At 32.9% G+C, this 21238-nt stretch overlaps 1 protein-coding gene across 7 annotated transcripts in view; it reads left to right on the top strand.

Moving 5' to 3' along the window:
• Nucleotides 1–21238, top strand: part of SOX5 (SRY-box transcription factor 5) — a 1300541-nt gene that overhangs the window by 579420 nt on the left and 699883 nt on the right. For all 7 annotated transcript variants that reach the window (XM_056800784.1, XM_007503523.3, XM_056800783.1 and 4 more), the window contains one exon: nucleotides 9177–9238. The gene's annotated coding sequence lies outside the window, so the exon portion shown is untranslated. The remainder of the gene's footprint in view (nucleotides 1–9176; nucleotides 9239–21238) is intronic.

Genomic DNA, 21238 nt, shown 5'->3' with positions numbered 1-21238 from the left:
TGCTAGCACAGGAGACCCCAGTATATTTTTCTGACTTCTAATACTAGTTACCCTTACCATCCTGAGGTCCTGAGCTCTCCTGGTGCTGCCATAGCAAGTTCTCTTGCCACCTCTGTGCCTTACCTTAGTGTTCATAGACTGCTAATTTTGTCCTTCTAAACTAAAGATATTGAGATGTTTGTTTGTTTGGTTAGCCCAATAAGAATTTGATTTGAGGCACTTTTAAAGTTGTTTTGAGTGCTGGTTTGGGAGAACTCAACAGCAATTCTCAGTTTACTACATGGTCTTCTCTATGCCTCCTCCATAGAAATATATATTTTTAAGAGTGTTAAGATCTAGGAATATTTTGACTTGCCTTTTAGTTGTTGTCTTAGAACAATACAGTTGTTTCATTGGGCCTATGCTTATCTCATAGCTACCTTTAATTTTGAAGTCTGAATTCATAGATTTAGGGAAACTAAGAGAAAGTCCCTTACTTTCTTCCAATCGCTTCATTTTATAATCCCTCCATTTTGTGAAGGACCTTCATTTTATGAAAGACCAAATTGAAACCCAGAGAATGAGTTGTTCAAAGTTACATAATTAATGGCAAAGGCAGGAGTCACATATAATGTTCCTGAGTTACTGTACAATCATATATGTCCATTATGTTCACTCTCAACTTAGTTAACAATTTCAACTATACAAAAGAAAAGGATCCTCTTGATAGTTTTGGCAATGCTAGTTTGGAAACAGAGAAACAGTGTTCCTAACCTACATTATTTTTCAATTGTATATGAAGAAATAACTGTTAAATGGACCATTGACTTGGAGGGGTGTAAACTATAAATTATTTTTTTCTATAGTGCACATCTAATACCTTTCAGTTAAATAGATTATATTTACTTCATTGATCTGTGAGATCACTTTGGGAATTATTTTGACAAGGCAACATCTCAACCTTTCCACAATAACTTCCCAGAATTTTTAAAGCCAAAAAGAATTTATTTTTTTTAGCTTTATGATCATCTTATAAACAGCCTGGGTGAATGACTTTATGAAACATAAACTAGTTCCTAGTTATTGTCCACGAACTAGACCCTATTAAAATATACTGTTCACCACTGGATCCCTACTAAAAGCCATTCTTTTTTTGGTAGGGGATAGTCCTACCTGAACATGTATTCTATTGGCAGAGCCTTTACTTTCTTTTAAAAATCTTTAAGATTTTTATTTATTTTGGTTTTATATAACTCTTATTTACCTTCCTGATCCCAGTGTGAACTCCAGTGTCAAAAGGGCTCATTAGAGGAGGATTTCAGACATCAGGGCTTTCACCTTTGAGATATTTTTCAAATTATATATTGGAAGTCTAAATCATCCTGAAAAAAATGCATTGTTGTTTTCTAAGTATACTCACAAATCCCAATTTTACATCATCTGAGTGCTGCACTTAAAATATCCTTCATAATAGGGATAAAGTATTACAATTAAGTTATAAACATTTAATATCTCTAACAAAGAATAGAAAATAAGGTGAATATATGTTCCTTTTTTAACCCTTTCTCTCCATTACTATTAGTTTATATGGGGGGCAGTAAACAAGTATGACAACCATTATATTAATTGTTGTTATAAAATATGTAGAATGAGTATGAAGTGATTATGAGCTACAGAATTAGTCTTGTGTTTCTCATGGCATTAACTCAAAGCACAGTGATATTATAATTAACTATAATAATTGATACTAATTACAAAATAATTTAAAGGTGATAAGATAGTTTTTGATGTAACTTTGAATATTCAATTACAATATTTCATGGTTTTATTTAGTCTCATTCTTTCCTAATTATATTGGTTCCTGGAAGAGTTGGAGGTAGAGATAAAGCCTTAATCTGAAATTTGCATTTAACATTTCTTCATTTTTAAGACTGCCAAAGGATCACAGGAATTCAAGTAGCTAGAAGAGATGTCTTTACAAGTGAAAACATGTTTGTTCTCAATACATACAAAGAAGAGGAAGATCTAGACTTTCCCTTCTTACTCATATGCATGTATCTCTCTCTCTCTCTCTCTCTCTCTCTCTCTCTCTCTCTCTCTCTCTCTCTCTCTCTCTCTCTCTCTCTCTCTCTCTCTCTCTCTCTCTCCATATATATACATATATAGTCCTATTTACCATCCTCTGAACTTGTTAATTTGAAAGTTTTAGAATTGTGCTAATCTTATGAATAGTTTAACCGAACTATACACTCTTTGAGGACAGGTATCTTACCTCTACATACACCTGACTTTCTATTCACTTCTGCTCCCTGCCCCCTACCTCTCATGTAGTGGATGCTCCATAAATATTTATTCATTGGTTGTGGTCCAATTAATCTGAGTTTATCTGACTTAGACAGTCAAAAATAATTGGTCTATTCATTTGGTTCCAAGTAACTTACTGACTGTGAAGGGAGGATCCCCTACAAAAAATTGAGCTCCACCTCATCCTTCCATAAAACAACTCAAAAGAATTAATTTTTGCTGAATATTGGGTTTGTATATCCAATTAGTTAGCACCATTTAGACTTAACTTGTGGGTGCTTCTATCAGAGAGCAGGAAAGAATACTTCCAAAATATGTTGCTAATATGTCTTTCTGGCACAGTATTTAAGGATTGACTAGTTTGAGTGTGCATAATTATAATATGTCCAGCAGTCACTGTTGGGGATGAATATAGTCTCTAGGGAAGAAGAAATCCCCCATCTGGCTTTGTTAGTATTCATGGGTGGGAGGGCTGGGGGTAGGATTAAATGAAAGTTTCATTCTTCATTTGGTCAGGGAAACACTAAAAATCTGAGCAATATGGCATTTTGTCTATTTCCAAAGCACACTTGTAAAAATGTATGTATCAGTAAAAATTAGGGACTTGCCTGTCTTTATTAAGATAGAGTGGCACAGTGGAAAGAGCAACAGCTCTGGAGTCGGGAAGACCTAACATGAGTTCAAGTTTGGAGTCAGACACATAAAAGTTGAGTGACCCTGGGCAAGTCACTTAACCCTATTGGTCTCGGTTTTCTCATTTGTAAAATGAGCTAGAAAAGCAATTGGCAAACCACTGCAATATCCTTACCAAGAAAACCCCAAATAAGGTCACAGAGGTTGGACATGACTGAATAACAAAATCCCTCATTGGAGCTGGGCATATGCTCCATATCCATGATCCATGAGGTTGGACTTGTGTTCTGGCTTGGTGTTGAAGAATCCCTGTATACAAAACTAATAATACTTAAATACTGAAAAGATCAGTGCTTTCTTTGATGATAAGCCTCCCTCTACTCACACAGAAAACAACCTCTACTTGACTTCACAGAAGATTTTTTGTTAAGATAGGTGAAAAATTCATCCACCCCAGTGAACTTCATGCTGATAAGCCCCTAAAGTCAAGATTGGCTGACTCTCACAAAACAGACATACAACTCTTCATCAAGCTGAAACTTAAAACCTTTTCATATCAATGATCATAGGCTCATAGACAAAGAGCTAAAAAGATCACCAAGACATAATTATTTTTCAGAAGAGGAAACTAAGGTCTAGAGAGGGTAGATGACTTACCCAGGGTTACAATTGTAGTAAAGAACAGAACTAAGTAAGCACTTAAGGTTCAAATCTCATGTTTTGCCCACTTTATTGTGCTCTTTCCCTGAATTTGAGACTCATTGGTTTTGACTTCCAGATCCCAGAATACCTCCAGTTTATAATAAGGTCTTTAGTGGAGGCAAATTCTAGTGGTAATGATGATAACTCATATTGTTCTGATGGTCTTAGAGTTTTTAAAGTATTTTCCTCATGAAGACTTTGTGAAATAATTATTGAATAGTAGTATTCCCATTTTGATATGTGGGAAAATAAGAACCTAAGCAGTAGCATGTACTTGAACCTAGAATCCCTGATTCTGAATTAGTACGTTTCCCATAATGCCATAGCTACTTCTCAGTTACTTTTTAAAAGAAATATGGCAAAATAGTGAAAATTTTACTTTTTTATTAGGGCAATTAGGCTTTAAATTTTTTGATAGGGCAATTAGGCAAAAATTTGAGAAAATATTATAACTTTTAATAGATTATTTTAAAATTGTTGTCTAGAATGAGGTGGCAAATCTATGGCTGTTGTTTTATAGAGTTAGAATATGATGTCCTGGAATATCTGTGGCTAAGAATGATGAATATATATCATGATGCAAGTGCACTATACTTAAAAAAAGAGATATAATTGGAGTCTACATAGCATAGAAACCTGAAACCTGGGCAGGGAACAATTTCAGAAAGAAATGACATCTTTGCATCCCTGCAATTCAGGTGGGGTACCTACAATTTCTATATACCTATGTTTTCTTTTTATTAGTTGTAGAAACACTAAGAAATAAGCCTCAATCCAACTTCAAGTGCACCCATACCATTTCAGATGGTATTTTCCAATAAAGGGCACTGTTTCTTTCAAAGAATATTACATCTCTCTAATTGTCCTACAAATCCCATTCTTAATTAAAATCAAAATCTTTATTATAACAACTTCACTATATAGCTTGCAAGATGTTTTCTTTTTCATCTGTTCAGGGGATGATGCTCTGGATACATCTTTTACTGAAAGGAGCTGCCCTGGTGAGAAAAATTTACAGCAATTGATTTTGTTTGTTTGTGGCTGAAACCATTAAAAGCTCCCAAGCAAAGCTAAATAGTGCTTGTGGGGCACAAGTATTGTTATTCACAAACAGCAAGTTTTATAACATTGTTAATGCTAGACAATAAGATGAGGTGTAATAGCTCCTATTTTATCATTTATCTCTGTTTTGTACTAAATTGTATACTCCATCATGCATATGCTGGCTCTAATGCTACATATTTAATTCTACATTAAGTCTTTGCTTTGTTACACATACACAAAAAATAGCAAATCAGCCTCTCAAATAGCACGTACCATCACTCTAACGGTTTTTGTTGTTGTTGTTGTTGTGTGTGTGTGTGTGTGTTTTTCTAATCCAAACTAAGTTTGAATAACTGTAATGGTGGGAAAATCTATCCCAGAGTTGATTCTTTTTACTGCGAATTGGCAAACCAGGAAGAATAGACTTTGTCATGTGCAAATATGGTGACCATAAATGGTGCTGGAGGCTTTTTCCATTGTCCTCTGACTTTGCCATGAGAGAAAGCAAGCAAGAGAAAGAAAGACACGTTTGATAGAGTTGTGAAGAATGTTTGAATGGCTATTGGGTGTTGGGCATTGTCTTGCAGTGACCTCAATTCGGTACAGTAGAGACCCTTGAAAGCACTGTCTGAAGTCACAATACCACCATTCTCCTCCATTTAGCAAAAGGGATTAGTTAAAAGGGTGACGTTCCGTGCCGAGAGTTCCAAGTATTTCATGAAACAAAAGGCTCTGAAATGTTTTTGAAGTTATTTTTAATTGAGTTGAACTAATTTAATAAAGGTCCCAAGGAGGGAAAAAAAATAAAGGAATGTGATTGTTTTATGATTCCTCACAGATGGAATGGACATTTATAGCATACTTCTCCTTTAGTGTTCCAGAGAACAGTAGCTCCATTTACAGCTACTGTTAGCAATTTAAAACTGCTCCAAAATGAAGTCTTTCAAGAAGTTGACAGCTTATAAATAAATCTGTCTGATAAAATTGAACATAAACTGCATCTGTGGTTAGTTTGCCAAAATTAATTCTACATTTAATTAGAGATAGCAGTCAAACATATTTAATAAAAAACAGTCTTAGAGACTAAATCAAATGAAGTCAGATTTTAGCAGACGCTTTGCTTGTTTTTTTTTTTTTTTTTTGCAAGAAGTGATGAAATGACCTCACCTCTATGATTCCTGGCTATATGGCAGAGTGGACGCTGTAGAATTATGGAGAAGTCAATGAATTCATATCATTTGGGAAAATCACTTAATCAGTGCAGAGCAAAGAAAGAAAACACTCATTTTGAGATTTCTCATGATGCTCACATTTGCGTTTTTTTTCCCTCCTCCTGATGTTAGAGATGATGATATTAAAGTACCAAGTTAATAAGCCTGTTAGTTTTGGCAAGCACAGATATCAGGTTAAGAAATTCCTGAGCTATGCATGAACAAGGGCATCAACTGATCTCTTAATTTTTTCATAGGCATTCTTGACAGTTTCTTCTAAAATTTAACCAAAAGGTGAGCTATGATAAAATCCACTAGGTACAGTTCTATTTCTTCCCCATAAGACTTAAATATTTAGAATTTTTTTTATTAAATACTCATTCCACAAATCTTTAAGCAATGAGTCATAAAGTTGTGATGGTTAGGAGGGGAGAGAGAAGCAAAAGCAAATAGAACAACTGAGAATATAGCAATAAATCATTTGGGGCAAAAGTGAATTGTAATCCAGGAGGCAGCAGCAGATTTCAAACAGTTAAAGGCTCTGCAAACAGCAACCATAGTTATAAACTAATGGAAAGTATACACACTATTGGTTGGACCAGTCATATTTCTTTTCAGGTATAACTAGTTTCAATGTCATCAGTGACACTTTCAACTATGGTAAACAATTTTATATGTATATGTTCATAGAGAGCCAAGTAAATAAAGGTGCATTTTCATTAAAATATGCTCCTATTCTTTCCCATTTTATATTAACTTTTACCTAGAAAGAAGCTACATGTTTTTCTTTTTATTCATTTGTTTCATGTAAATACTTTCATAAATATTTATTATCTTTCCATTTCCATGCTGCTGTGCTCCACACCCCCAAAATAAAAAATAGGAACCTTGTAGCAAAATATGAATAGTCCAGCAAAAGAAATCCCCACTTAGTCCTTTGAAAAAATTATATGTTTCATTTCTGCATTTTAGGTCCATTATTTCTTGCTTACATTTTGTCATTACATTGGAGTTCTAGATTTTTCAAAGTATTTTTTTCTTGATAATATTGTTGTCATTGAATAAATTGTTCCCTTCTCACTTCACTCTGCATTAGATTATAGAGGTTTTCCCATTTTCCTCAAAAACTGTCCATTTTGTCATTTCTTATGGCACAATAGTATTCTATGACATTTCATATACCATAATCTTTTTGTCCATTGACAAATTGGTAGTTACCCCCTTGTGTATATGTATGTGTGTGTGCACATATACTCTATTATTTATTTTTTAGTAAAGACTTTTTTTTTTCTCTCTCAGTAATAGGTTCAGTGGTTGTATGGCTGGAATGAATTTTCATTTATTTGATTCCAAATTATATATGAAACATGTTATTTAATTAACCATTTAATAATGACTTATTAAGTATCTTATATATTCTATATTATGAATTACATAAAACTTATTTTACATTTAAATATTTGAATGTGGTTTAGAAAATTTTTGTATTGGAGATGAACAACATTTTTCCCAGCAGTTTAATTGTTTGTTTTTAGATAGTAGTTTCCTTATGAAAAATATAAAATATTTTATATGTGCTTGTTCTCCTTTCCTAGAAACTTTATAAGGATTAAGAACTATGAGAATAAGAGAGAATACAGTTATATAGACCTTCTAAAAAACCCAATATGTATTCTAGAGGATGTTGTTTTGTGGCTTAAGCAAATGTTCCCTGCTTATAGGGTAAAAAACAAAAGATTAGTGTATAGTAATAACTTCATATTGTTTTATTTTAGTTTGGGTCTCCTTATTTCACCCTTGTTGGCAGTATAATGGCCATGTACAAATCCAGCCTCACTGTTGATCAACCCAGCATTGAAGCTTTCACCTCTGTTTCTAAGATTGGTCAGTTAAACCCTCCTTTTCCAGAGAGCTCACCATATTGGTGTAAGGCTCAGTTTGACTAACCAATGTTCTTTGGCTTCATTTCAACTGAGAACACCCCTTAGGCAATACAGTAGTCCTAGGGATACAGATATGTGATACCATCCGAAGCTATAGTGATATTTTAAAAGATAGAAATCTCAACTCAAATATTGACTTGAGAACCCTTTTCAATTCTACCTGAGAATGATTATGTGACTTTTAAGATAAATCTTTGGAAATAGACTCTCATATCTCACTGTTAGTTAAAGCAATTTAGAATGAGAGCATAGATTATTAAAGAGTATAGTTATATGTGCCCTTTAAGACAATCAAACCACTGAATTTCTTTTTCTTTTTTTAGCACATTCATAGGATCCAAATAAACGAATAATGCAATTCTTTAGAAAGAGCATTGGACAAAGCCCTATGCTCTACTGTCATTGTACTGTGAACATTTCGGACCATTTATTCAGCTTTATGGACAAGCATCAAAACTAACAACCCATTTCATGTAAGATGTCAGATTAACTTCCTCCTGCAATAACCATGTATTACTTTTCTGGCATACATTTTTATTGGTCCTAACCAAGTGACTCCCCCCCATGATTAACTGAACCTTTGTTACTGATTATAATACCAGCTTTAAGAGGAAACTAGTTACAAAGATCTCTCAATATCAGTATTACTAGGCAAATGGAATCTCAGAAGCTCTATGACAAAAAAGGAAGAAAAGATGCTCTAACGTTTTCATTTATTTACTAAATTTATTCATATTTCACACCTCTCTTCTTTTGACTTCATGGGTTAGTGAGGATTTTGAGTATAACCAAAAGTTTGGGGAAAGGGTTTTTCTTTCTTTCATTTTCTTTTTTTTTTTACTGTTATCTTGATTTGGAACATGCCTATTTTGACCTAAGCTACTCAAAGATAGGGGACTAATGATAGATAAGCAGGTAGATGTTTACCTTCCCAAGTTACTTAGACAGAGTACTTAGATGAAAGGCCAAGAGCATTTATCTATCAGAGGGGAATTTTGTTAGGAGGCTTAGAGTTGTGTCAGGTACTGGGCTTCTATGCTATCTCATACCTGTCTAATATCTCTTTATCTCCATATATTTTTCCAATTCATTTTCACTCCTCCCATCCCTAAGTCTAGATTAACACTGTTCTCTTCTTAGTCTTCTTCTTATCTCCTCTACTTTTTCTTTGAAAAAAAAAATCATTCACACCAGGTTTAAATTCAGAATATTCCAAATATAAATGCGATTCCCTAAGTTCCAGTCACCAAATTCAATTATTTGAATTATTTGTAATTCTTCTTATGTACCTTTCTTGGGCTTCTGCTTGGAATAGTCATGAATTTAATAATGTGATTATTTATTTTTGTTTGTTTTACAGGAATGCCTCAAATGCCTTTCTTTTGTTGAATGTCCATCCTCTTCACTGCTGATTGGGCTCAGGTTTGTAGGATATACCATTTTGGATTGTAGCTTAGGTTCCTATGCTTTTTGAAATATACTATTTTTTTCCATTATGCATTTTTATTGCATGCAGAATAGTGCTATATTATTCAAATTGCTGTTCCTTCATCTTTGAAGGCCTTTTCAAGGGCTGCTTGTAAATATTGCTGTTTGTCATGGAAAATGTTAACTTTAACATATATTTTAGTGTTATATATTATAATTATAAGTATTGATTATTCCACATAGATTCCCTTGATCAAAACTTCATTGATTATATTTGGCAAATCTCTGATGTTTTCTTGTATTATTTTCTATTTTATGACACTAAGGTTTTTTAAGATTTGTTTTCTTTCTTTATGTATTTCCTTATGATCTATGATGCCTAAATTTTATCTGTGAATTCTGTCCTCAAGGTCATTTGTCTTAATTTATGTAGAATTTGTGAATATTTTAACATTAGCACTTTTTTTTACATTTTTTCTCTTAAATCTTCCTCTCCTTTAGTATTGTGTTTTAATTTAAGTTTTTTCTTTGCATCTGTTTTTGTCTTAATTTCTAATTCTTTAGATAGATTCTCCATTTATCAACTATGTGTATCTGTATTTGTATTTCCTAGACTACTACTTGTATTAAATTCTGAATTGTGAGCTGTAATTGCTAATATGAATTAATTTCTAATTTCCTTTTCAAAGAATTCTATTTTTTTTGAAACTTTTGAAATTTTTGCTGTCCTCTCCAAGAAGTGCATATAAAACTGTCTTTCAACAAATGAGTACTAGATTTTCATTGATACAGAGAATTTCCATAAAAGGAACATTCCTCTACCTTTGCAGGTTGACACCTCCCCTGTAACTTAGTCTTAGGGGATGACTAAAGGAATGAAAGGTTAAGTGACTTGCCTAGAATCATAGAATCAATATCTATAAGAAGTAAAGCTTGAATTGGAGGGTTTTTTGTCTCTTGGTCAAGTTCTCTATCTCCATGTAACCTCACAGGTTATATTCGATTTTCTTCAAATTATATTAATTGTTCAAAGTATTTGACTTCTATTTTAGATTCTATTCATTCTTCATTTTGCTTTGAGAATCATCTCTGTTGAATTATTTTTTTTTCTGTGCTAGCTTTTTAATCAGACTTTATATCTGGAATAATTTGATTTTTTTCTGTTTTTTGGTATTATTTTCTGTCTTTTGACCTTTCCCTTTTTTCACTGGTTCACCAAACCTGGAGACTGGGCTAAAGCAGGAAGAAAGACTGGTCCTAGATAGATTCAGATCCCTTTCAGGAAGGACTTTTGTTGTTATCTATTAGCATGTGGCTTTCATATGTCATAGGTGGTATGTTTTTAGACCTGGATAATTCTTCAGTCTCCTCTTCTTTTTTCTTTCTCATGTTTGAGCAGAATCAGTGTCTATAATACTTCTTAAGAGGTCAGGATTGGAAGAGCTGAGCAAAGTTATTGCGATGGGGAATCCCAATGGCCCAAGAAAACTTGCTTGAGATCCCTGTGACAGGCACTTGGAAACATTAGGGTTTAGTTTTTTTTTTTTTATTGACAGATCTAAATATTAATGTTCACCAGTTAACACATGAGGTTTTTACTTTGTATAGAGTGACTCTGTCCTTCTTATCTTGTGCATTTAGCTGTCAATGCTTTGTGACTAGTACATAATTTAATTCTTCTTATGTATTGATGTTGAAGAGTTTTGGAGAAAGTTTCTGATCTGCTGTGTTTCAGTCTTACATTTCCATACAGATATTAAACACCTTAACTTGAATTTCTGGTGATACAGCCAGCTCAGCATATCTATAGCCAAATCCAGTTTCCCCTTCAATGCATCTCCTTTTGTAATTTTCTTGGTTTTGAAAATTGATGGTACTACCATGTCAGTTATCAATTTGAAACATTAATCATATATGATACATATCTAATTATCAGATGCTTGCGGGGGACTGTATGACTTTCAAAAAAAATCCCCATTGCCTAGCACAACACTTTATACATAGTAGGTTTTTCATAAATATTTATTGAACTTATTTGAATTGGTTAAAGCTAAAAAGAATTTTTCCCTAAAGTCTGATATGTATATTATGTAGTACATTCAAGAAGTACTAAATAAATTAAAATGGGAGAAGACATCTGAATTTATTAATGGCATATGTATGTAAGAGTAATTAGGTCAGAAACCATACTATCCATGGGATGTAGTAAAATGTGGTATTTATATGATCTGTCCTACCCAGAATGTTTCTTGAATTTGGCTAAAATGCAAACTATGCATGTGGTTATAAATTCTAATATAGATCTTTATTTAACTGATCCTCATTTTCCAGTTTCTTCTATATTTCTATACATTTTAGTTTAGTGCTAATACAATTTATACTTCTTTGTAGCTTGCATAATTACTTATTCAAATATTTCCTACTTATACACAGTTTAAAGTTTTCAAAGGCTTATCTTTTTAATGTAATGTTCAAAAGTGTTATGTGAAGGTCATTAAGACTTAAAATTGCCATTTAGAAGCTAAGCTTGAGATTTCTTTCTTTGCTTAACACAGAATTTAGGTTTGATTTTTGAAAAAGAAATATCACTTACTCAAAAATGCCTTTATAACTGGAGTACTGCCTTATAGGAATTAGTCATTTCTTTTAATTGCATCAAATGCTTCAATCTCATGTGGATTTTTGAAGTCATGTCCAGTTTTGATGTTTTATTAAATTTTCAAGGTATTTTTCTCTCCAGAGTTAAGTGTACACGGTATGATTTTGTATACGATGAAGATTGTAATTTCTATCTTGGCATACACAGATGCTTTTTGCAATCAGATCTAGAAATGGTTTGATCGTTTTCAAGCAACTTTCCAACAGTTAGCTGTTGGCTGCCAAGGTTCAATTTAGATAAGTGAAGGGGAAGAGTTTAGAAATTTCACACTTTGATTGTGTGATGGGAAAAGCCCAATGTGATGTATCAAAGATGCAGACTATAGAAGGAAAACATGGTTTATCATAAGAATGATGTGCCAGTCTCTAATTTTTTTTGGTCAAATTTAGTTCAGAAAAGCCCTTGAAAGTTTGGATATAGATCTTGGAAAGGGCTGGGTGGTGTGGTGTCAAGGGGAAAAGCATTAGAGTAAGGTTTTATTGCATGAAGCCCATAAAATAGATGTAATACATCAAAAATTGGTCTGTGTGGTTTGCCACTGCCAATCTTCATAATTTATGCAGATTGTTGCAGCCATAGCTATCATATGGTGTTCCATATTGATTGTTTTAACCTATATAAATGAATTGTTTGGATTATTTTCACTCTGTCATTGGCTAATGTTTACTGCGTTAAAAAGTGTGACAAGTGTGTCAATTTGTCTTAGGGAATGGCAAAAAGGAGGAAGAAAAGCAATTTATTCATTCTATGCCTTAATTTATTTGTATTTTTAAATCTATTTCATTTCATCATCATCATATATACACATATCTATATAAGAATAATTATAATCTCTTAAGAATTATAACAATGTCATGTTTACCTCAAAGTTACTGCATGAAAGTTTCTGAAATATACCAAATCACACTTACTGAGTGGAAAGGACTTTAGAATCAGAAAAATATGATTACAAATACTGCCATGAAAAAACCATTTAACCTCTCTTCATTTCAGTTTAGAAGGCTGTTGTGGGAAACAAATGCATAGCACTTATAAAATGTTTTGTAAACCTTAAAACTCTTCATAGATCATAAATGCTAGATATTGTGGAAACCTACAAAATAATTCAGTTTTAAGAAAGAAAAAAAATTTAAAAACAAGATGAGCCATCCCCAGATTCTATATGCTACCAAGTGGATAAGAAAATTCTTTCTCAGTTGCTAGTACTCACCCTTCCAAAACTACCTGGTATTTATTATGTTTGTGTATTTGTATACTCAAACATAGAGAGGCACAGGGATTGACTCCCTCTAAAGAACATAAGCTCCTTGAGAGCAGAACATTTCATTTTTTGTCTTTTTACTCCCAGATGATACTACCACAGTGCTTGCTTAAAGGAAAGATGCAATAAATGTTTAGTGATTGAGTGGTTAACTAACCATGCCCTAAATCTGAAATCTTGATTTCTCATAGCACAAGATCATTACCATTTTCAATATCTTTCATGTGTATAAACTCTTCTATACCCCTCAATCATCAGGTTCCTAATACTTCTGCTTATTCATATATTTTTTACAAATAGTTTAATTATGGAGAAGAAAACATTTAAATGGAAAAGTATTTTACCTTTTATGTACAATATCATATCCCTCCCTCATTTTTTCTCTACCCTCCCCACTTTTAAAAGTCAGTTTTAATTTATCAATCTTGATAAAGTTGAGAAATGGATGAAACAATTTTTATAAAAGAAAAAAGTAAAATCCTAAAACTTAGAAATTAAATATGTTATGACTGACAACTTGATTCCAACTAACTGAAAAAGAATCTAAGGGGAATACACATTTTTGACCTAGCTTTTCACAATTCACTTGACTTTCTAAAAATTTCCACTGTTGTATGATGTAGAACCAAGTAAAAAGCAAAGAATTTAAAGTTAGGAGACACAGTTGAATCTTGTGAATTCATTTCTTATCTAATATGGAATCAAAGTACTTGAATTATCTTCCTTATCAGGGCAATGTAACAAGGATATTTTTAAGATTTAAATCACAACATTTCTGTGACCTCTACTGTATGCTAAATTCAAGTATTTTAGGGGTACAACAGATCAGTAAAAAGATTGCTGACTCCATAATAGAATACAATAAACATTTACTAAGTACCTTCAAGCAGCGATATAAGCCAATGTGGATAAAATAGGAACAAGAAAGACAAGTCTTTGCTTTCAAGGGGTTTACAGTCTAACTTAGGAAGACAACACACGAAAGGAATAAAAAGTAACCTGAGTACAAAACCTGCCTCTTTTGCTTTGCCTCTTTTGTGACTTTCTGCCAGATTATTAACCTTCATCACCTTCAATTTTGTTATCTGTAAAATGAATGAGTTGTACCAGATGGCTTCTCAAGTCCATTTAATCTCTAGGTCTTTGATCCTTGGGTCATACATTATACTGAGCTTTCTAACTTCAGATGGGAACCTTTAAAAGTCTGCTTCTGCTCCAATCTGGTTGTGAGTGAATGATATGTGTGTTGGAAGTAATTTGTGAATGTTTGAAGACCTATGGTGCTTCCATATCATCCCTAAATACACACATGCGCGCACACACACACACACACACACACACACAGGCACACACACACATACACACACACACGCACACCCCACTTCTTTCCTCTGCAATTCTATACTTTCATATCATCTTGTATGTGAACAGCTTTGTGGCGAGCTTGGAAAAGGTTGTCTAATACAAGCCTCCACTGCCCTCATGAGAAAAGATGAAAAATAGTTGATATTGTACAAAAGGCTCCATATAAAAACGTGAAAAATTTGCCTGGCTATATACATAGATGTCAGTAAGTGCTTATGAAATATGTAGATTGTCAAACCATTTGAAGTGGCAAGAACGGGCAAATTTGTTTTTGAAGAATAAAGAGGAAATGGATAGGAAAGGTTGGGGGAAGTTAGGTTCCCTGAGTCATGCTATATAGTTATAGCTAACTTGCCAAGAGATTTGTGTGTGGAAGGAGCCTTTTGAAAAAAACTGTGACAAATGCTTTATGTAAGAGTGACAACAGAAGAGTCCTGGAAATGAGAAGATGTAGAGAAAAGAGAAAGAATAACAGTATTTAAGAATATGAAAGGCTATCTCATGGAAGAAAGACTAGATTTATTTTGGTTGCTCCAGAGGACACAGCCAGGAGTAGTGGACAGAATTTACAAAGAGAAAAATTAGGTTTGATGTAAAACAACATTTATTGACAATTGGAGATATACAAAAGTAGAAAGGGCTGCCTTAGAAGGTAGTAAGCTTCTTCTTGGAAGCTTTCAAGCAAAATCTGGGGGACGACTTGTTAAGTAACTTGTAGGATGGCCAGTGGTCACACTTTGGTAAAGGTGTCTGGCAGGTGGTCTAAATCAGGTTAAGGGTAACTTGACTGGTCTCAGACCTGTTAGAGAATGAAGGGATGTCTACCCCAGGCACACAAAAGACTTCCCGCAGGGGAACTGGCAAATGAGAGCTATTCCATTGACCATAAAGGCATCCCTCCAAAGGAGTCGCTGTGGAGCTTTTAAAGCTTTGTCCAACCAAGATCATCCACTGTATCCTAAGCCATCACCAGCCATCCTGGCTTCTGTATTGCTACTGGACTTGGATGAATCAGGAAGAGGCAGTGAAGCCCAGGATTTTGTGTAACTTGACCTTGCTTAAATCCAATTCGTGTGCAACTCAAAAGATGTTGCTGATGGCATTTGGGTTCTCCTTTCATACAAAGGTAAATAAATACCTTCTAGAAAAGACTTGTTCAATTCTAGTTTGGACTAACTAGCTAGGTGTCCTTTAATTCCGAGATTCTGTGATTCCAAAAACAATGGAAGGGCACGTAGAGAAAAAGGAATTTGCTTCTTTCACATATAGAAAGGTTTTTTTTTTTAGCATATCATATTCAAGATTTAGCATTTCTATAATTTGCAGGGAAAAACAATAAATCTGACACCAGGTTTGTGTGGGAGTGAGGTAAATTTGGGTCTAAATGACTGATGCACTGTTTACATATAAACATTGTATTCCATATTGCAACTATCTGTCACTACTCATGTCATTAATCAAATAGGTACTGAAATGTACAGCGATGTTTAACTTTATTTAATGTACTTAGTCTTCCTAATCATTGCTGGGAGCTATCCAGGTGCAGGTGGTTGCTAAAGGTTTGTTTTTTTTTTTAATTTTAAGATTATGAAATTATTCTTTCTCTTTCCATTGAATAATTCCTGAAGGCTTATATAACTGTCTGTCTTCTGAAAGTAATGTTATAGTTTCTTTTTTCCCCCTCTAATTTCATTCATCTATCAATGAAGATCAGTTTTTAATCTGTAACATACAGAGTATTATGCTCACAAGGGCAGTTAGGTGCTGAAGTAGAAAAAGGGTTCATCTTGGAGTCAGATTCATTCTGCTAAGTTCAAATCTGGCCTCAGACACTTACTAGCCGTGTGATCCTGTTTGAAAGTCATTTAACCTGTTTGCCTCAGTTTCTTGATCTGGAAAATGAGCTGGAGAAGGAAATGGAAAACCAACATCCAATACTTTTACAAAGAAAATCTCAAATGGGACCATGAAGAATTGGACAGGACTGAAAGGATTGAAAACATTAGGATCACAGAATTTGAGTTCTGTGGGACCTTAGTAGCTATATAATCCAATCCCCTCATTTTTACAAATGAAGAAACTGAGGATGAGTAAGTTTAACTAGTATGCTCATTGCCCCGATCGCTAGTTTAGGAGGAAGATTTTCAATCACAGCTTCCTACTTCTGGATTTAGAACCTTATCAAGTTAGAAAGTTGCTTGGGGCATTTGGAGTTTATATGGTTTGTGTGATTTAGAGTTTATATGATTCTGACACATACAACCAATATGTAACTGAAACAAGACTTAAATTAAGGTGTTTCTCATGGCTTCTTTAATTACTGTTTCACACTGCCTCTAACCACGTGATAAGAATGATGATGACATTAATTTCTACTACTACTACCACTACTAATACTACCACTACTATTACATTCATATCAGTCTCCTTATCTTTTAAATGGGGTTATCAGGACTCTCTTTACTTACCTCACAATTATAAGTTTCTTCATTGTTTTGAGGAAGATACTTTGTAAATACTAAAGCATCATTTAAATAAATTATTACCTCAAAAGTAATGCATATTTTACTTTGATATCATTATAATCTAGTCCTCATATATTTGAATATATGAATGTGTTTTGTATTTACATGTATATAACACTACTTTGATAAAGTATGATTTTGATAATGCTGTGTTCAAGTCAACTTTTAATTACCCTTTAATTGAAGAAGGAATGAAAAAAATAATAGAGCAGGAAATAGGGAAGGAAATGATGAGAAAAATTAAATCCATACACTAAGTTAAAAAATTGTTTGACTTTTAATTTTCTTGTTTAAGAAGCTCTTGCTAATATTTTAAAAGATTAATTGATTTTTTTTACATAACAGTTTTTTTCCTTGCAAGCTTTCCAAAGAACTTTCCTATCACAAACAAAAATACAACAGTTAAGCAAAACTAACCTAAAAATTGATCACACCCATATTTCCTCATCCCCTCAACAAAAGGAAAGAGGCTTATTTCTTAGGTCTGGATTAATTGTGATTTTTTTTAGTAGTTAGTTTTGTTTTATTCTTTCTGTTTGCTTGATTATAATCATTATGTAAACTATTTTCGTGATTCTGTAATTTAATTCTGCATCAGTTTATGTAAATCTTCCTATGTTGTTTTCTAAAAAAAATCTTTATGGTCATCATTTCTTATTGTGTGATCATATTACAGCTTAGCCATTTCCCATTCACTTCATTTCCTGATCATTATTGCCATAAATAGTGCTTCTTTGGATGTTGTCTAAGCAACTCCAACATAGATGATGTCTGAATTTTGTGATATTAAATGAGTTACTGATTAAGAACTAAAACTTTACTTATTTAATTTTTTATCATTAAGTAATTTGGACCATTCTCTGCTATGGCTATTAGTAATTTGAAATTCTTTTAAGAACTGTTTGACCCTAACCATTGAACATTTTAAAATTGTTTTCTATTGATATATATATATTATGACTATGTACTCATATATATTGTTTATGTTTTATCCATCATGGATATGTTTTTTTAGAAATGAATGTATTAGACTGTTATTCTAAATTTATTTTCCATTTCTTTTTTTTTCCTAGTCTGTTACAGTGATCTATACTTAGTACTTTTTAATCAGTATAAAATACTTTTAGTGACTATTTCCTTATACGGTAATTTCAAATTTGGGAGTGATGCTCCTTTTGCATGCCTATATTTTTCAAAAATTTGTTTTGTGATTTGAGTTACTTTTTCCTCCAAATGAATTTTTTCAATTTAGTTTTCTTCTATAAAGTAATCCCTGCATAATACATTTAGCATAGCCCTATATCTATAATTAACTGATTGAATATTTTATTTTGTTTGTATTGATAACAACCATGATCAGGGATTCTAAATATTTATTTGCTTATTTTCTGTAATATATGTTTTATAATTTTTTACTAAAATTAGATGTGAGTTAATTAATTTCTAAATATTTTGTGCATTTCATAGTTTAAAAATAAATTTATTTTTATAATTTTAATTTGATTCTTCCTTTCTCTTCTCTACTTTTTACTTTCCATTTACATCTTCAGCCCCTTAGAGCTTTTTTCTCTTAATGATCTCTCTTTTTTTCTCACTTTCTATGTTTCTATTCTCACTTATTCTCACTTTTCAACAGCTGGTCTGTGGTAACTTGGAACCCAGTGTTACAAATATGAAGGCAACCTTGTAGAGTAAGGAAAAAAAAGATTGGACTTGGGTTTGAAAGAAATGGATTTGAGTTCCAGCCCTGCTACCATGGCTGTGGCAAAGTCACTAGCAATCTGAGTTATGGCTTCTCCATCTACCACCCCCCCCCAATCAAACAAACAAAAAACAAAACAGAGCAGAACATTGCCATTCCTTACCACAGAGGGTTGTTATCAGGAAGGCACCTTTATAGCTATGAAATTTGATAGAAAAATTCGGTCAAGGGTAAAAATGATATTTCATGGACAGCTCCATTCCAATTCAGATTTCCTTTCAGATGCTTAGAGATCCTTCTCCTTGATTTTATAATGTTCTTACACAGATACTTCCCCATCTTGAGAATCACATCCTATGAAGTTTTACAAAAATTTCTCCTGGGGAAATTTACTCATGTGAGTTATATTATTTTATATTTCTATACTTTATTATATTTCTATACTTTAGTCTTCCCCTTCATTCAAAATGTGAGCAAAGAAAGAGTGAAAGGCACTTCAAAAGATAGAATACATTCTGAAGCAATATAGATGCCCCACACAATGGCCAATCAGTACCTTAATAAGTTATACTGTCTTCTATTCCTACTGATCTGGAAGAAAAGACTAGAATTGAAGAAAATTGTTTTCTTTTGTTATCTCCTTATTCCCTTATTCCCCCACACATCTTTGTTTTCTCCTGGAAAAAGCTTAGAAGTCCACATAATCTTAGGTAGGCAAAACATCTAAACTCTAATCATTATATAAAAGTTGTTATTACAAAATCAGATATTCATTTGTTGGTGATAGATGGATACTCCTGTCTGGTTGTCAATTTTATGGAAAATGGCCAGGAACGTGGAAATAAACATGCAAACGTAGTTCATGTCACCTATTAAAGCAATAGTAAACTATCCACTGAGGTTACAAATGAGCTATTTTTACAGATGTTGAAAAGATAAGGTGTTGAAATAGAAAGAATAACAATGTGTAGACATCCTAAGGAGGTGTCCCAAATGGTTATTTGCTAGTATTTTCTGACCTAGTTGGGACTATGAAGGTTACAAATTAAAATTTATTTTCCAAAGGGTCTCAAATTTAAATGGATCCAGGCATTTTGCTCATTGATTAGCAAATTGAATTTCAGTTCATATGCTGTAAGGAAGCAGGTGAACTCTCACCATGCAAATGCATCTGTTGTTTGCTTCTTCCAGAATAAATATCGCAATTCTTGATGAACAACAGCTGGAAGGCTTGATTTGGTTGCTTTCCTTGTAATGAAGCTGATCCTGTGAGTTCTTAGGATAAAATAATTAAGATAACATTGAAGTTTTTTAATGAAGAAAAGAAAAGATGACTTTTATAGCTACCTTAATGGTCATAGGATAAAAGATATCTTAAAGTTTATTGGAAAAGATAATCCTTTCTCCATTTTTACTTCAGAGCTAACATAGTACATACAGGGAAGTCAGTGACTCTTAGACAGATAGTTGTGATGTATACATCTTAACCAGCTTCTAAAGAAAGCTTGCTTTTGACATTGGCTAAATTATTTTTTGCCTTTCTTCCTCAGTTTCCTTTCTATATCCATACTTTTCCCCCTAATCCACATGAGTCCTATGGAAATTTTAAAAGGTAAAATATATAAAATGCTCTCAAGTTCTGATCTTAAGTTTTAATGACACATTGGGACATTTGTTTGTTAAAAAATAAGGAAAATTTAAAATGATGCTAATCAAAATAACATTCTCTTTCTTAAGAGAGTAATTTTGTAAAGAACATACACTATTTCATACATGCAAAAATATTTTCTTGTCACATTGCTCTGATTAGGAAAAACTAATTCTTTCCTATTTCATTTGGAGGTAATATCAGTACAATATTAAAGAAGGGGGTGATGGACTCATCAGTGAGAAGTTGGACTATATTTAGGTTTTCTAATAATTTTTAAAAATGTTATACACAATCTGGAGAAAACAATAATTCCTTTTATGTAATCATGTTTTATGCATACATTAAATGCATAATATTCTAGAGAAAAGCAAAGTTTATAATTTTCCCTTCAAGGTTTACAGACCACCTGAAATCTATCCATAACCCCCCTTTGAAAACATATGCAAGAACTTAAGAACTCTGGAACTAGGGGGTAACTAAGGTCCTTTTTAACTTTAATACTGTTTAATTATATTATCTACTTCTCAGTTATGAAATATGATGAAATATTTGAATGTAATAATTGTTCCCAACCTGACTTTATCCTACCATCCAGCATGAATTTGATTTGGAGCACTTACACTCAATAAAACATCTATGGAAAACTTTTAGAAAAAACATGGACAGATGCCCACAGAATGGGCAGGCTTATAAGGGCTATGATCTTTGGGGGACCTCTTAAATAGATGAAATCATACAGTCACTTGAGTATTTGAATATACTCTCTATAGAAGAACATTAACTCAATTTAAATGTGTTTTTTCTCAAGATAAATCTGATGCTAAAATATAA

The sequence above is a fragment of the Monodelphis domestica genome, chromosome 5 (assembly GCF_027887165.1).
Source record: "Monodelphis domestica isolate mMonDom1 chromosome 5, mMonDom1.pri, whole genome shotgun sequence".
Classification (NCBI taxonomy): Eukaryota; Metazoa; Chordata; class Mammalia; order Didelphimorphia; family Didelphidae; genus Monodelphis; species Monodelphis domestica.
This window is presented reverse-complemented; position numbering and strand designations above follow the sequence as displayed.